We start from the raw sequence: 18,739 nt of genomic DNA on the forward strand, positions 1-18,739 counted from the left end.
ATAATTCATAGTAGTTATCAGAAATAAAGGGGAAAAAGGAGAAACAAATAAACAGGTAAAAGAAAAATATTTTTTTTTAGAAAAATATTTACAATAACCAATAATAAGGCACACGTTTGCAATTCCGCGGCAACGGCGCCATTTTGACGTTAGGATTTTTGCCAGTAAAGAATTTCATAAAAACAGTCGCGTTGTAGATATAGTCTCTAAACCGACAAAAATCCCTTCGTACAAACGTTTTGGTTGTCACAAGTAACAAACCCCTTTAAAATTGTTAACCGAGTATTTAAACCTCGGGTCGTCTTCTCAAGTAATTGCAGGGAGGTATGTTCTCAAATAATATTAATTCAAAGAAAATCATAACATGAAAGAGTTCATAAATTTAATTGGAAAAATAAATAAAAATAAAGAACCTGGGATTGAGAGTCACTTCTAAAACTAAGAGAAATCCTAAATCCTAAGAGAGAGAGGAGAGAACCCCTCTCAAAACTAATCTAAATCATGAGAAGTGAATTATGAGTGCATCCTATGAATGTATGCATTCCCCCACTTTATGACCTCTGGTCTATGCTTTCTGGACTTGAATTTGGGCCAAAAAGGGGTTTAGAATTCGCTGGGGCATGTTCTGTAATTTTCTGGTGCGTGGCCTCTGTCATGCGTCCGCGTGGGTCACGCGGTCGCGTCATTCGGAGCTTTTCCTTGCCACGCGGTCGCGTCAGTCATGCGACCGCGTCATGTGCGTTCTGCTTAAGGTGCGCGGTCGCGTCAGTCATGCGGCCGCGTCGCTGAATCTTCGCTTCTGGCACGCGATCGCATCGTCCATGCGATCGCGTGAACACCAGTTTCCTTAAAGCTCCGTTTTGCTTTCTCCTTCCATTTTTGTATGTTTCCTTTTCCATCCTCTAAGTCATTCCGCCTTAGAAAATCTGAAACTACTCAACATACTAATCACGGTATCGAATGGAAATAAAGATAATTAAAATAATTAATTTTTAAAGCTTAGGAAACAAGTTTTTCACAATACGACATAATAAGGAAGGGAAAGTAAAACCATGCAATTAATGTGAATAAGTAGGTGAAGGATTATATAAATCACTCAAATTAAGCACAAAAGAACTCACGAAATATGGGTTTATCATCTACCACAGACAAAGAACCTTGCTTCAGCTGCATCAGTTCCATCTCCTTTTCTTCCCTTGCAGACTCAAGGAAGTACTTCTTGTAGACGGTCGTTTGAAATACATCCCAAGGAACATCTGCATTCTAGAGCTGTAGCAAGCGGCATTCTGCCTGCCACCAATGCTGGACCTCTTCCCGAAGTTGGTAAGCAGCAAACTCTATGTATTGATTGTGTAGGACATGCTGCACTTGCAGTGCGCGTTCCATAGCTTGGAACCAGTTATCTGCTTCCATAGGATTAGTCGAACCTTGAAAACTCAGAGGATGAACCTTGAGAAAGGTCGCCAAGATCATCGGAGCACCTCTCGTGTTATCTCCATTTCCTCCCACATTCTCATTCGCATTTCCTTCACCATATCCGTCCCCATTTCCGGTCGGTTGGCCTAACCTCTGCACAGCTTACAGAGTCGCAGTAGCAGTTGCCCCCATGATGTTTGCAAGATTCGCCATTGCCACTATGAACTTGGCATGGTTATCGGCCGGTCACTCATTCCTACTCTCTCCTCATTAACGCGTACGACCTCGTCCGCGAGTGGCCATTAGGGTTCCTGTCTAGACTAAACATTTGATATCAAGGTGATCAGTCTCAATATCAACGGTCTAGTGCTTCAATTATCCCAAAAAGGCACTCACAAACAAGCATGCTATGAAATATCAAGTAGATAACCTAACTAGCATGAAAGAAAAATGACCCAGAGTATGCAATGAAGCACAATCAGTCCATCCCTCAGGCTCACGAGCACGAACCGCTCTGATACCACTAATTGTAACACCCCAATTACCCTAAGCTTTACCTCTAGCCGTAAAGCAATGGCTAATCAGAGGTTACGACAATCCTAAGACTTATACATAAATATATAGAAGGGAGTAATATATTTAGAAGCCTGATGAAGGTTTAAACTCAAAAATAGAATTATGAAAGTGCGGTAACGTTCACACAAAGCTAAAGCGCAAGACACAAGATATGGATGCAATAGAGTAAAACATATAGTGATATAATATTATAATGATCATAGGGAACTAGCCGCAGCTTGCGGAGTTTAAGCCGACTAGTTACAAATAGATAAATACATAGTTTTGGAATTAAAATAGCTTATACAACCTATCTCTCAAGTAAGCCTCTAAGGCCATAAAAATAAAATACAAAGAGATGTGAGAGTAACTATAATAAGGTAAATTAGAAATAACCCATGGAGGAACCATACTTTGCTCTGTCACCATATCCACAATCTCACCGAAGTAGATCATGACCTGCATCTGAAAAACAACAACAAAGTATGGAATGAGAACTAGAGGTTCTCAATATGGTAACAGTTCCTAATGATGTAAGATGTAAGGCTCCGGTATGCCGAAGGCAATCCTAGAACTTCACATCACATACTGATATTCAAGCTTAGAACAAAATAAATAAATATATAAAGAAATTAAACCATAAACCAGGGTTGTCTAAACCTAGAGGAATTCTAACTAATACTGTTCACACCGCTGTATCCCACAGCGATCGCCAACCTAACCACCGTGTGATCTGTAACAACCGCGGTTTTCGAGTACGCGAGATATTTTCTGAAAGTACGGAAAACTCCGGAGGATCAGTAAGGGGAGAACCTCTGATATATCAACAAGTATCTCAATCCTCATTGTCATTATGTCATCTTTAAGCTATAACCTTTTTGATGAAAGGTCGATAACGCAGTGATGAAGAACCTAGTCTTTGAACTGTATCGGTTAGGAGTTTTGATTCGGTTTTTTGTAAATAGTCTCAATTTGATGAACCGGACTCGATTCATGAGAGAAGAGAGATAATAGGATAATATCATAATTATATGAGTATTATAAGCTTCTTGAATGATATTATAAGGTTACCTGGTCAGTTTTAATTAAAAATAGAAAATGGGTTTAACCGGGTTCACAATTTACTGGTGCAGCTTAGTACTAGCACTCTCTGATGACTTTAGCAATGATAAGGCCTCATCATACATGTTCTATTCTCATAATAAATAAGTTACTAGTGTCATTTATGCTAGTAGCTCAGAAAAGAATTTTTAGAGATGTTTTTACAACTGTTCCGATACATCTAGTTTTAGTAGTTATACACCTGAGATATTTTAATATTATTTTAATCTACCTTCAAGCCAACCAATCAAAACTCACCCTACACCCCCAAGACACTCCAAGGCTGGTCATTTACTCCGTTTGGCCAAAAATTTTCATCAGATTATGATATGGTTTGGCTGTACTTGAAATTGATGATTTATATGAGTGATTCTTGTTGAAAATTTGATAAAAATTTGATGAAATTTGATGAAATTCAAGCTATGAATTTGTGTTCTTGAGTGCAGCAGGAAAAATGAACCCTAGAGCTTAAATTGAGGTTCAATTTATGTTTAAAACATGTAGGAAAGATGGGGTTTTAGTGGCTGGGAATTTATTTTGAATTTTGGTAAAAATCGGTTGCTGAAAAGACTGAAAAATGGGTAAAACAGAGAAAGAATCTGAAGAATATACGAAGAACACTTTGAGTGTGATGAAGAACAATGAAGAACAGGTTTTAGATCTTAGAAAGGGCAAGGAAGTAATTATTTTGGTGTTTGAGGGGTTATTTGGTAATTTCTAAAAGTTATGGTGGTTAAAGTAGAAATATTAAAAGTTACGGGTGGTAAAAAGTAAATTTTAAAGGTTAAAAGTAAAAGGTAAGGTAATTTTCGAAAATATATTAATAAATTAATAAATAATAGTAAAATATTAAATAATAATATTTAATTAAAAATAATATTTTAATAAAAATAATAAAATAATGCGAAAAAGGCAGTTTCTATAAAAGCTTTAGAAAGATAACTTTAAGCGCAGAATCTCATAATTACCTTCATAAAACACCTAGGGAGTGGTAATAACATGATAGTGAGGCAAAGATAAAGGAAAGATAAGAAGTTAAAGAAAATATAAAAACCAAAGAAAATTTTGTAAAGTTTTAATGATAGAAAAATAGACAGAGATTAGTGAACGAATTAGGACAACATAGTTAGTTATTGAGTTATGCCTAAGGTTAGGTATTATATGAAAAGTTAAACTGTTTCAGTATAGACTTAATAAACCTATACTTGGGACATGCTAACTATTCATACCGAAATTTACATAAGCTTTAAATACATACGTTAAGAAGAGAAAAGAGTAACCAGAGTAGAGTAAAGAGACTAAGAGATATTTGTTTATTTGTTGCTTAAGGCAATCCAAGAGATGTGTTTCTTCATTTGTTGCATTACGAAAACTCTAGATATACTTGTATGATCATCTACTGCATTGAGGCAGTCAGATAGATGGTGGTGCAACCACTGAGAACGCTTTCCTGCAGTACAGATCCATATTTTATTTCTGTAAGGTAGAGGGGTTATTTCCTGCTACAGAAGTACCGTGACCACCTGTTCCATTTCTGTAGCGGCAGAGAAGTTATTTCCTATATATAGAAGGTGTGTCGGCATACATCCCTGCAATGGCAGATGTGTTATTTCCTGTGTGCAATGGACCCTGTGGTGGCAGAGGGGCTATTTCCTGTACACAGGGATATAGCCAACTGGAAAGCCATACCCGTTTCAGCTGCTTCAAGTTACGTCGGGAGCGGGTAGAAACCGACAGATGAGCTCATTACCTGTGCTAGGACAGACATACATCATACTTGGTTGTGCATTTTCTCTATTATGATTGTTGCATGAATGTATGCTTTCTTTGTTTGTATTCTATTCTCTGTGTCTGTGTTTGTGTTATTTTCTTGTATTCTTCTATTTGTGTTTTGCTATCTGTTTTCTTTATCTTCTCTATTTATATGTCTTCTGTTTACTGCTTCTCTATATTCTGTTATTCGTCTAGCAAACAACATAGAATTAATGAACTTAACTAATAACCCCGACCCTACTAAGAACTCCCCAGTTCTTACCCCTTCTCTCTCCCTTCCCCCTCCAGATGAAAGCATGAATACCCTTCCGTAGTTTGCTGATGACCATTCGTAAAGAGGATTCCGCTCTAGGTAGTCTTCTGAGTCTAGGGAGAATCCCGTTCTCTGTTCATATGTATATACGGTGAGACTAGCCAACGTTTGCATCCCGTTTGAACGCAAACTTTAACCTAAATCTTGTGTACGAGACACTTGTGATGTGGCTACTTGATAAGGTACTAGAGTGACGTCATATGGCAATGACTAATCGTGCAGAGGAGTGATAGACGACCTTCCACCTTTTGATGATGTTCTACCTGACTTGAGTTTTGAAGACTTAGAACGTACTTTCCCTCGCTTTAGTAGTTTGGAGGGACTAGGTGAGTATAGAGTCTAGGCTAGCCTGGGTGCCAACTTAGGGACTTTTTAAACAGGTCAGGGCCTGTGATGTTGTATGTATATATATGTATATAGATATTATTTAGCTATATTTAGGGGTGTTCTAACTAAAGATCTTTACTCTAATAACGGCTGGATCACAGAATGTTATCAACTGCTTGAGATGTATTTATGTGTGTTTGTTCATAACTGTTTTATCTATTATTATTTGTTTATTGCCTATGAATGATTCTATTTATTAATCAAAACATTTTTTAAAAAAAAAAGGTACCTTGCAAACTAATTACGCTCTTAACAACGAATCAGGCTCATATAATAAATAATAGATAATAATTAGGATGACAAATTGGTTGCGCTAAGTTTCCGGTATGACCTAGGCATATTGAAAATTAGGTCGTTGCATGATCCAATCGCTACCGCCTACCTAACCTCCTCAACACCAGACAATCACAATATAAAGGCAAGCAAGTAAAACACAAGTAGAAGAATATACTGCAAGTAGTTCTAGTAAGCAAATAGGCATGTTATTAATTTAGGCATAAAATTACAAGTCGGCAAAGCATACAAACAAATAGAAAATACACATGATGAATGTCTATCCTATTGGCTCATGATATCTCTTGTCGGTCCATAAATGCCAACCCGACACATCCTTTTGGATGTCGCTTTTCTGCCGCACCCACGAATATAGTGTCGGGCACACTCTATTGACCCACGGATATAGTGCCGAGCACAGGCTATTCATCCACGGATATAGTGTCGGGCAAACTTGCATGCATAACCCAAGTATATAGTGCCTGGCATACTCTTGCAGCAAAAAAGATTATCAATTATAATTCAATCCCAAGGACATAATACCCTGCACACTATCATACTTAACCCAAGCATATAGTGCCTGGCACACTCTTATTATTCAACGAGATCATCATTCCTCTTTGAGTCTTCAACTCATCATAACCATCATCAATTCATCACTTCCATTCCAAGATCATTAGTTCATCAATTTTCCAAATCATTGTCAACAATCATCATACACACTGATGAGCGGATAATTTATACGCTTTTTGGCATTGTTTTTAGTATGTTTTTAGTATGATCTAGTTAGTTTTTAGTATATTTTTATTAGTTTTTAGTCAAAATTCACTTTTCTGGACTTTACTATGAGTTTTTGTATTTTTCTGTGATTTCAGGTATTTTCTGGCTGAAATTGAGGGACCTGAGCAAAAATCTGATTCAGAGACTAAAAAGGACTGCAGATGCTGTTGGATTCTGACCTCCCTGCACTCGAAGTGGATTTTCTGGAGCTACAGAAGCCCAATTGGCGCGCTCTCAACGGCATTGGAAAGTAGACATCCTGGGCTTTCCAGCAATATATGATAGTCTATACTTTGCCCAAGATTTGATGGTTTAAACTGGCGTTCAAAGTCACCCTCAGAATTCCAGCGTTAAACGCCGGAACTGGCACAAGGATGGGAGTTAAACGCCCAAACTGGCATAAAAGCTGGCGTTTAACTCCAAGAAGAGTCTCTACACGAAAATGCTTCAATGCTCAGCCCAAGCACACACCAAGTGGGCCCGGAAGTGGATTTTTATGTCATTTACTCATCTCTGTAAACACTAGGCTACTAGTTCTTTATAAGTAGGACCTTTTACCATTGTATTTTCATCTTGGTAGCTATCTTTGTTCTTATGCTATCTTAGATCATTGGGAGGCTGGCCTCACGGCCATGCCTAGACCTTGTTCTTATGTATTTTCAACGGTGGAGTTTCTACACACCATAGATTAAGGTGTGGAGCTCTGCTGTACCTCGAGTATTAATGCAATTACTATTGTTCTTCTATTCAATTCCGCTTGTTCTTGTTCTAAGATATTCATTCGTACCCAAGAACATGATGAATGTGATGATTATGTGACGCTTATCATCATTCTCACTTATGAACAAGTGACTGACAACCACTTCTGTTCTACAAGCAAACAATGCTCTAATGTTTATCTCTTGGATTCTTTAACCGGAATCTTCGTGGTATAAGCTAGAACTGATGGCGGCATTCAAGAGAATCCGGAAGGTCTAAACCTTGTCTGTGGTATTCTGAGTAGGATTCAATGATTGAATGACTGTGACGAGCTTCAAACTCCTGAGGGCGGGGCGTTAGTGACAGACGCAAAAGAATCTCTGGATTCTATTCCGGCCTGATTGAGAACGGACAGATGGATAGCCGTGCCGTGACAGGGTGCGTTGAACATTTCCACTGAGAGGATGGGAGGTAGCCACTGACAACGGTGAAACCCTTGCATACAGCTTGCCATGTAAAGGAGTAAGAAGGATTGGATGAAGACAGTAGGAAAGCAGAGAGACGGAAGGAACACAGCATCTCCATACGCTTATCTGAAATTCCCACCAATGAATTGCATAAGTATCTCTATCTCTATCTTTATGTTTATTCGTATATCACCCTTACCCATTTGAGTTTGCCTGACTAAGATTTACAAGGTGACCATAGCTTGCTTCATACCAACAATCTCTGTGGGATCGACCCTTACTCGCGTAAGGTTTATTACTTGGACGACCCAGTACACTTGCTGGTTAGTTGTGCGAAGTTGTAGTGATCACAATTTCGTCCACCACACACCACTATTCCTTCTCTCCCAACTAACTCTTCTACAATACACCAGAAACCTAAACCTCTGTTTGCTAGCTTTTCATTGAAAATATCAAATCAAATCTCCTAGGACCATTTCCATGTTATAGTACCCGAAATAAGCCAAAGAGTCATAAAATGGTGTTATAAAAGCTTACAACCTTGTCAGAAAGGTGAAATAGTTGAAAACAAAGTTTAAAATTATGAAACAGGGCGTGTGTGTCTGCACAGGGGCGTGCGTGTGCACACCCAGGAAGATTTTGAAAGCATGCATATGCACAGGGGTGTGTGTATGCACAGGTACTAAAATTTATAAAGTCTATTCACTCGCACAAGCTGTGCGAGCGCCCCTAACAGACGTCCCTTCCCGACTTGTGCGTACGCACAATGCTGTGTGTTCACACAGGTCGTAATTCTTTGTTGATGTGCGCACGCACAACCTATGCTAGTGCTGCTACCAGAGCTCTTTCCCCTGCTTGTGCATACGCACAGGTCTGTGCATCCACATAGAATAACAATTTTGCAGGGTTGTGCGTGCACACATATCAGAAATTCTGAAATTTTGCAACTTTGTAGAATTTCAGATTTTTAACACCAACTTTGAATGATCATAATCGAAGGGTTTTCAATAATCTTCAAATATAAACAAAATTCAACAAGTTTTAAATACCGAGGCAAAAGTTATGATCAGACAAAGTTCACCAAAAATCCTTTTTCACCCAAAACCTCAAATCCTCAAATTTAACCATCTCTCAATTCAAAACCAAACCAAAACATGTCCATCCATCATAAACCACTACTACATACAACATCTTACCATTTCATATCATCCTCCTTACTTTCACACCTAAATTACCAAGCCATTACATCATATCTCACTACCAATCCAAAATTTCCATTTCAATCATAAATCCACATTCATAATCCTCATCAACCAACAACAACCTCAACAACCGAAACAAGTGTCAACATTCATAATCAACCTTCATAATCACTAAAATACCAACAATCATCATCAATTCATATAATCACTATTATTATTATTCCAATTCCTTCTACACAACACCACTTCCACAGTAATATCCATTATTATTCGTCCACAATAACAACAACACTCCTCAAAAACAATAATTTACACATTCATCAATAATCAATATTTTTAACAACATTAACAATAATTCTCATCCATATTCATCGCACATCATGTTCCAACACATACATTTCTCTCAATCTCATCATCAAACATATATCACAAATATCAACATATTCAATCCTATCTTAGGGTCAACTAGCCTAAGTGTCCAGAATTATTACATATTACATAAAGGAAACCGAAACCATACCTTAACCTATTCCCAAACACACCAAACACCAAAACGAAGCCACCAAGCTTGATCAAAGGCCTCAACCAACTCCAACAAACACCAAAGCTCAAACTAACAACACATATATATACCAACATCAAAACCTAAGATACACAAAGCAACTAAATACAAGGGTTTAGTGAAACCTTATCTTACCCAACATGAGTAGGGATAAAATCAAACAATTACTCACTACTAGAGATCACCTAAACAACCAAAACCACAAAATCTACTCATAGACTATATATGAAAATGTGAAGAATATAGGGCTGGAATCTGGGATGTGAAGAGAGAGATCTTATCTAAAACGTAGAGCTCATCAAGAGCTTCGCGTGGCCACAAACGGCTCGTCAATCGGAGGTCCGTAGCTCAAGTTACAAGCAAATGAAGGTGAGGGTGAATAGTAAAACCCCAACTCCTTTCTCTTCACTCTTCTCACCGTCCCTCTCTCTTTCTTTTCTTCAAATGAGCTGAAATGCTCATTTAATGAGGGGTATATATGTTGGACTTGGGCCCACGTGGGCCGGGTCCAACCCGCTAAGTATTTTTGGTCCGTTTGGCCTACTTTGGGCCAAAACTTTTAAGATTAGTGTCCGGTTTTCGATTCTAAATTATTTTTCTCCTTTCAAAACAATAAATCGATTTTTAAAATATTATTTTCCAAAATACACGGTACTGGACAGACTAGAGCCAGTACTGCCAACTTAAGCGCCAGTACGCATTTTTACAAAAACTTTTCGAAAGAAATACATTTCCAACTCAGAAAAATTATCTGAAATCAAATTTCACATTTTTATTTTCAAATTAAAACTTCAAAATTTTGGATCTATTCCGTGCAGTAAAATTATTTTATAAAAATGGTTTTACGTGAAAACGCAGGTTCTTACAAATAGGGGAACTTGGTGTTTGCCCCCATTTCTTCCAATTCTTCAACCTTATCGTGCCTTGGAGGTTGCGCACTTTCCTCCTCAACATCAACTTCAAACTCCATGGAAGAAGGCTCTTCAACTTTAAATTCCTCTTTGCACTCAACATCTCCTAAATTTTCAAACACCTCCTTTGGATTAATAATCTTTACCTCCTTTTTTTGTTGCACTTCTTGCTTTAACTCCTCTTCTTCACCTTGAAGCTCCAAATTCGCTCCCTCACTAAGCTCATTGATTGCTTCTCCACATCTAACAATGGGAGTGCCTTGATCACACAAGTGATGTGTGGAAGACAATCCAACATAAAACTCACCGGCAAGTGTACCGGGTCGCATCAAGTAATAATAACTCACGTGAGTGAGGTCGATCCCACAGGGATTGAAGGATTGAGCAATTTTAGTTTGGTGGTTGATTTAGTCAAGCAAACAAGTGTTGATTTGAGTGTATTGTATCAAAAAGAAGCTAAATTGCATGAAATCTAAAAGGGAAATGGGAGATTGACAAGAATTTAAATTACAGAAGAATTAAAGAGCTGAATCTTAAAGAACAAGTAATGTAAATGACAGAAACTTAGATTGTAAAAAATGTAAAGAGCTGAAACTTAGAGTGTAAGAAATGTAAAATTGTAAAATAATAAAGAGCTCAAGGAGCTGGGATCTCAAAATCACACAAGAACAAGCAAAGAGCAATCAATATTGGAAACAGAAAATGAAATAAGTTGCATCAGATCTCAATCAGAAAAGTAAAATTGTTTGAAGAAATAAACAGCAAATGAATTAAACTTAAATTGCAAAATCTCAACGAAAGAGTGAAGATCTTAGGGGTTAAAGAGACTAGAAAACAAGTCTAGATCTCAATTCCTTCCTTGATCCAATCAGAAAACAATTTCAGAAGAAGTGAAAATGAAAATAGTAGAGAAACTTAGATCCAAACCACCATTCACTGAATTATGCAGAAAAGTAAACAGAAAAAGATCTCAAGGTGAGATTAAAATAGAATTTCAATTCTCTATCCTAATTCACTATTTCAAAGCTAAGAGTCTGAAAAAATTGAAAAATTAAAATAAAAGTGAGCTAAAAGTAAAAGAAAGGTCCTCTCTAACTCAAACTAGATTCTATTTATACACTTTGTATTTTTGGATTTTAGAATTTAGATTGAGCTTTTTAATTTTGTGAAGAATTGGATTTTATTTTGTTTTTGGACTCAAAATTGAGTCATGGTGCACTCGCAGTAGAGTGCTCGGTTGTGTAAGTGAACCGAGCTCTCTATTTGCTTGTGGCGTGCCAATTTGTGCGCACCAAGCCTTCCTTGTTACTGCCCCCTTTGCTCCTTACCCGTGTCACATTGTTGGAGTGCATGGGGGAGTAGTGCTCGGTTAGGAAAGTGAGATGAGCTTTCCTTTGTGTGCCTTGGTAGCGCCTTGCCTTGAGTGTCATGCTTCCAACTTCAAACTATGGTGGATGCATCTTGGTGCTGATTTCCTTGGAAAAGTGGAGCGCTCCTTCCTTGCTTTTCATGAGGCTCCCTTGTTCGAATCCCTTTGAATGCATTTTAGCCAATTTTGGCTTATTTTCCTTGTAAGTAGCGCTCCCCTTGGTCCTTTTGGTCATGGGTTTGAAACCTTGTGGCTTCATTCCTTGGAGTTGTGCGTTGAATTAATTTTGAGGAAGGCACGATAAAGCTCACTTAGTGAACTGAGCTTTATGCTCTTGCCTTGCTTTCTTGTCTGCTCAGTTAACTAAGTTAACTTAGCTTTATGCCTTGCTTCCTTTTTGGGTCCTTGTGAAGCTCGGTTCACTCACCCAACTTAGCTTCCTTCCTTTCTTGATGATGCCATGCTTTTCTTCTCCTTTGGCTACGCTTTTTATTTCCTTTGAGCACACTCCTTAGGCCACGCTTTTCTTATTTTTTTTCTTTTCTTCACTTACAAGTAATCAAAATAACCAATCAAAGTATCACCAAATTCACAAGGTTTAAAATTCATTTAAAAACCAATTAATTTAAGCTTAAACCTCATGATTTTGTGTCAATTAAAGGGTGCTTGATTGATTCAATAGAACCATGAAATTATACTCTAAATTACTTACTTAAAATGCAAGAAAGTGCATAAAACCTAATGAAACAAGTGAAAAATGCTTGCAAAGCTAGCATATGATGACTTGTCATCAGCAAGCTTAGGCAGGATGAGACTATGTTGCTAACGACTTCTACCATGATAGCCATCTTGGCTTCTAACCCGTTACACTCATTTTTTATCCCTTCTTGTTGTCCTAGGATATGAGATTCAAGATCTCTTAGATCTAGCATGAGGGCATAGGGTGGTGGTGGAAGAGAGGGTTCATTGTTTGAGGGAAAGGTATTGTAGTTGGAAGGTGGTTCATATTGGTGAAAGTCTTGAGGTGGTGTATGAGAAAATTATGGTTCATGGGAGTATTGGTGTTGGAATGGTGGTGGCTCTAGGTATGGTTCACATGGTGGTTGGTATGGTGGATATGGTTTAGGGTCATATGGAGGTGAATGGTTGTATGAGGCTTGTGAGTATGGTGGAAGGCTATATTGATGAGGGGGTTCATAAGCATGTGATGATTGTGGTTGACAACCACAATGAGGGTCACCACACACATTAAGTTGATATGCATTAAGAGTTGGATTATACCTATAAGAAACCAGAGGAGGTTGTTGCCTTGAAGGTTGATCAAATGCTTGAGGCTCCTCCCATCTTTGATTGTCCCTTCCTTGATGCATATTTTCATTGTAATTTCCATCTACTATAACATAGTTGTAACCACACTCATAGCCAAAAGGGTGAGAAATTGATGAGCGGATAATTTATACGCTTTTTGGCATTGTTTTTAGTATGTTTTTAGTATGATCTAGTTAGTTTTTAGTATATTTTTATTAGTTTTTAGTTAAAATTCACTTTTCTGGACTTTACTATGAGTTTGTGTGTTTTTCTATGATTTCAGGTATTTTCTAGCTGAAATTGAGGGACATGAGCAAAAATCTGATTCAGAGACTAAAAAGGACTGCAGATGCTGTTGGATTATGACCTCCCTGCACTCGAAGTGGATTTTCTGGAGCTACAGAAGCCCAATTGGCGCGCTCTCCACGGAGTTGGAAAGTAGACATCCTGGGCTTTCCGGCAATATATGATTGTCCATACTTTGCCCAAGATTTGATGGCCCAAACCGGCGTTCAATGTCACCATCAGAATTCCCAGCGTTAAACGCCGGAACTCGCACAAGGATGGGAGTTAAACGCCCAAACTGGCACCAAAGCTGGCGTTTAACTCCAAGAAGAGTCTCTACACGAAAATGCTTCAATGCTCAGTCCAAACACACACCAAGTGGGCCCGGAAGTGGATTTTTATGTCATTTACTCATCTCTGTAAACCCTAGGCTGCTAGTTTTCTATAAGTAGAACCTTTTACTATTGTATTTTAATCTTCTGATCTTTGGAATCTTTTGATCTTTAGATCTTTTGATCCTTGGGAGGCTGGCCATTCGGCCATGCCTAGACCTTGTTCTTATGTATTTTCAACGGTGGAGTTTCTACACACTATAGATTAAGGTGTGGAGCTCTGCTGTACCTCGAGTATTAATGCAATTACTATTGTTCTTCTATTCAATTCTGCTTGTTCTTGTTCCAAGATATCACTTGTTCTTCAACTTGATGAATGTGATGATCCGTGACACTTATCATCATTCTCACCTATGAACGTGTGCCTGACAACCACCTCCGTTCTACCTTAGATTGGGTGGATATCTCTTGGATTCTTTAACCAGAATCTTCGTGGTATAAGCTAGAACTGATGGCGGCATTCAAGAGAATCCGGAAGGTCTAAACCTTGTCTGTGGTATTCTGAGTAGGATTCAATGATTGAATGACTGTGACGAGCTTCAAACTCGCGATTGTGAGGCATTAGAGACAGACGCAAAAGAATCACTGGATTCTATTCCGACATGATCGAGAACCAACAGCTGGATAGTCGTGTCGTGACAGGGTGCGTTGAACATTTCCATTGAGAGGACGGGAGGTAGCCACTGACAACGGTGAAACCCTTGCAAACAGCTTGCCATGGAAAGGAGTAAGAAGGATTGGATGAAGACAGTAGGAAAGCAGAGAGACGGAAGGGACAAAGCATCTTCATACGCTTATCTAAAATTCCTACCAATGAATTACATAAGTATCTCTATCTTTATCTTTATGTTTTATTCATCATCCATAACCATTTGAGTTTCCCTGACTAAGATTTACAAGGTGACCATAGCTTGCTTCATACCAACAATCTCTATGGGATCGACCCTTACTCGCGTAAGGTTTATTACTTGGACGACCCAGTACACTTGCTGGTTAGTTGTGCGAAGTTGTAGTGATCACAATTTCGTCCACCATGTTTTTGGCGCCGTTGCCGGGGATTATTGAGTTTGGACAACTGACGGTTCATCTTGTTGCTTAGATTAGGTATTCTTTTTTTTCAGAATTCTTAAGAATGAATTCTAGAGTTTCATGATGATTTGTTGAAGTCTGGCTGGCTGTGAAGCCATGTCTAATTTTATTGGACCGAGGTTTCAACTTATCATCACAAGAGCTTGTTGATTTCTATCAATCTTGCTGTTGGAGCAGTGATCTGCTAAGGCTTGGCTGGCCATTGGCCATGTCTAGTGTTTTGGACCGGAGCTTTCTTTGAAAGCTTGGCTGGCTGTGAAGCCATGTCTAATTCCTGGACCGGAGTCTTAGACTAACATTGCATGATTCCTGGAATTCTCATTAAGAATTTTGATATCTTTATTTTCTCTTCCCCTTAATTTTCGAAAAAGCACAAAAAAATTACAAAATCATAAAATCCAAAAATATTTCTTGTTTGAGTCTAGAGTCTCATGTTAAGTTTGGTGTCAATTGCATGTTTCTTTTCTTCTTGCATTCATGCCTGTGTCTTCATTAATCTTCAAGTTATTCTTGATGATTTCATTGCTCTGATCTTTGAATTCTATTGACTTGAGTGTTTATATGTCTCATATGCATTCTCATCTTGTTAGTGTCAGTAGTATTCAAACTGCTAAGTTTGGCGTCTTGCATGCATTGTTATTTGATTGCATTTTGATTATTCCTTATTATTAAAAATCCAAAAATATTTTTAATTTGTGTCTTTTCAAGTCAATAATACAGAGGATTGAAGATTCAGAACATTCAGCAGAGGAATTGCACAGAAAAAGCTGGGCGTTCAAAACGCCCAATGAAGAAGGCAAATTGGCGTTTAAACGCTTGCCAGGGTGCCTGGCTGGGCGTTTAACGCCCAAAAGGGTAGTGGTTTGGGCGTTAAATGCCAGAATGTGCACCATTCTGGGCGTTTAACGCCAGGATGGTACAAGAGGGAAGATTTTGTTTTCAATGACAAATTTTTTTTCAAGTTTTCAATTTTTTTTTTAAAAATCAAATCTTTTTCAAATCAAATCTTTTCAATCAAATCTTTTTCAAAATCAATTTCTTTCTATTTTCAAGGATACTTGCTATCAATTAAGGATTTGATTCAACATTCCAAGTATGTTGCCTTTTCTGTTGAGAAAGGTTTAATGTTTGAATCATATCTTTTCTTGATAGCCAAGTCATTAATTTTCAAAATCAAATCTTTTTGATTTCTAATTTCAAAATCTTTTTCAAAAATCACTTGATTTCTTTCCCACTTTTATTTTCGAAAATCAATTAGTGTTTTTCAAAATGTTTTCAAAATCTTTTACTTAATTTTCGAAAATTACTTCCCCTCTTCTCACATCCTTCTATTTATAGACTAACACTATTCCTCAATGAATAATTCGAACCCTATCTCTCTTGATAAGTTCGAATTCTTCTACTTCTGCCTTCTATTTTTCTTTTCCTCTGACACATTAAGGAATCTCTATACTGTGACATAGAGGATTCCACATTTTCTTGTTCTCTTCTCTTTCATATGAGCAGAAGCAAAGACAAAAGCATTCTTGTTGAGGCTGATCCTGAACCTGAAAGGACCTTGAAGCGAAAACTAAGAGAAGCTAAGGCACAATTCTCTGTAGAGGACCTAACAGAAATCTTCAAAGAAGAAAAACCCATGGCAGCCGAAAACAACAACAATGCCAACAATGCAAGGAAGGTGCTGAGTGACTTTACTGCACCTACTCCCGACTTCTATGGGAGAAGCATCTCTATCCCTGCCATTGGAGCAAACAACTTTGAGCTTAAGCCTCAATTAGTTTCTCTAATGCAACAGAATTGCAAGTTCCATGGACTTCCACTGGAAGATCCTCATCAGTTCTTAGCTGAGTTCTTGCAAATCTGTGACACTGTCAAGACTAATGGGGTTGACCCTGAGGTCAACAGACTTATGCTATTCCCTTTTGCTGTAAGAGACAGAGCTAGAATATGGTTGGACTCACAACCTAAAGAAAGCCTGAACTCTTGGGAAAAGCTAGTCAATGCCTTCTTGGCAAAGTTCTTTCCACCTCAAAAATTGAGTAAGCTTAGAGTGGAAGTCCAAACCTTCAGACAGAAGGAAGGAGAATTCCTCTATGAAGCTTGGGAAAGATACAAACAATTAATCAGAAAGTGTCCCTCTGATATGCTTTCTGAATGGAGCATCTGATGAGCGGATAATTTATACGCTTTTTGGCATTGTTTTTATATAGTTTTTAGCAAGTTTAAGCTACTTTTAGGGATGTTTTCATTAGTTTTATGTTAAATTCACATTTCTGGACTTTACTATGAGTTTGTGTGTTTTTCTGTGATTTCAGGTAAATTCTGGCTAAAATTGAGGGATTTGAGCAAAACTCTGAAGAAGGCTGACAAAAGGACTGCTGATGCTGTTGGAATCTGACCTCCCTGCACTCGAAATGGATTTTCTGGAGCTACAGAACTCCAATTGGCGCGCTCTCAACGGCGTTGGAAAGTAGACATCCAGGGCTTTCCAGCAATATATAATAGTTCATACTTTATTCGAAGAATAACGATGTAACTTGGCGTTGAACGCCAAGTTCATGCTGCTGTCTGGAGTTAAACGCCAGAAAAACGTCATGATCCGGAGTTGAACGCCCAAAACACGTCATAACTCAGAGTTCAACTCCAGGTAAAGCCTCAGCTCGTGGATTGATCAAGCTCAGCCCAAGCATACACCAAGTGGACCCCGGAAGTGAATTTATGCATCATTTACTTACTCATGTAAACCCTAGTAGCTAGTCTAGTATATATAGGACATTTATCTATTGTATTAGACATCTTTGGTCTCATTTTTGTTTTATTCTTCATCCTAGGAGACTATTGATCACGTTAGGGGGGCTGGCCATTCGGCCATGCCTGAACCCTTTGCTTATGTATTTTCAACGGTGGAGCTCTGCTGTACCTCAAGTATTAATGCAATTCTATTTTCTTTTATTCAAATCTCTCTTATTCTTATTCCAAGATATCCATTCGTACCCAAGAACATGATGAATGTAATGGTGAAAGTGACGATCATTATCATTCTCACTTATGAACGTACGTGATTGACAACCACTTCCGTTCTACATGAAACCGAGCTTGAATGCGTATCTCTTAGATTCCCCAACAGAATCTTCGTGGTATAAGCTAGATAGATGGCGGCATTTATGAGGATCCGGAAAGTCTCACCTTGTCTGTGGTATTCCGAGTAGGATCCTGGGAATCCAGAAAGTCTAACCTTGTCTGTGGTATTCTGAGTAGGATTCCGGTAATGAATGACTGTGACGTGCTTCAAACTTGCAAGTGCTGGGCGTTAGTGACAGACGCAAAAGAATCAAGGGATTCTATTCCAGTAGGAGCGGGAACCAACCAGTGATTAGCCGTACTGTGACAGAGTGCGTGAGCATTAGTTTTCACTGCGAGGATGGGATGTAGCCATCAACCATGGGTGATGCCTCCAGACGATTAGCCGTGCGAGTGACAGCCGCATAGGATCATTTTCCCAAGAGGATTGAAAATAGCCACCGCTGATGGTGAACCCCTATACAAAGCTTGCCATGGAAAGGAGTAAGAAGGATTGAGTAGAAGCAGTAGGAGAGCAGGCGTCCTTGAGCCATGCAGCATCTCCATTCGCTTATCTGAAATTCCCACCAATGAATCTGCATAAGTCTTCTATCCATTTTATAATCTATTCTCTTATTTTTATTTTCGAAACCCATAAACCAATTTAATCTGCCTGACTGAGATTTGCAAAGTGACCATAGCTTGCTTCATACCAACAATCTCTGTGGGATCGACCCTTACTCACGTAAGGTTTATTACTTGGACGACCCAGTACACTTGCTGGTTAGTTGAACGGA

General features: G+C 38.4%; 1 non-coding gene across 1 annotated transcript; it reads right to left on the reverse strand.

The window, feature by feature from the left end:
- Window positions 1-16,923: 16,923 nt before the first annotated feature.
- Window positions 16,924-17,031, reverse strand: LOC112700322 (small nucleolar RNA R71). Its single transcript, XR_003153231.1, has one exon. It is a non-coding gene; the product is annotated as a small nucleolar RNA R71 (small nucleolar RNA).
- Between the last annotated feature and the right edge of the window lie 1,708 nt (window positions 17,032-18,739).

Source organism: Arachis hypogaea, chromosome 6, assembly GCF_003086295.3.
Source record: "Arachis hypogaea cultivar Tifrunner chromosome 6, arahy.Tifrunner.gnm2.J5K5, whole genome shotgun sequence".
NCBI classification, from domain to species: Eukaryota; Viridiplantae; Streptophyta; class Magnoliopsida; order Fabales; family Fabaceae; genus Arachis; species Arachis hypogaea.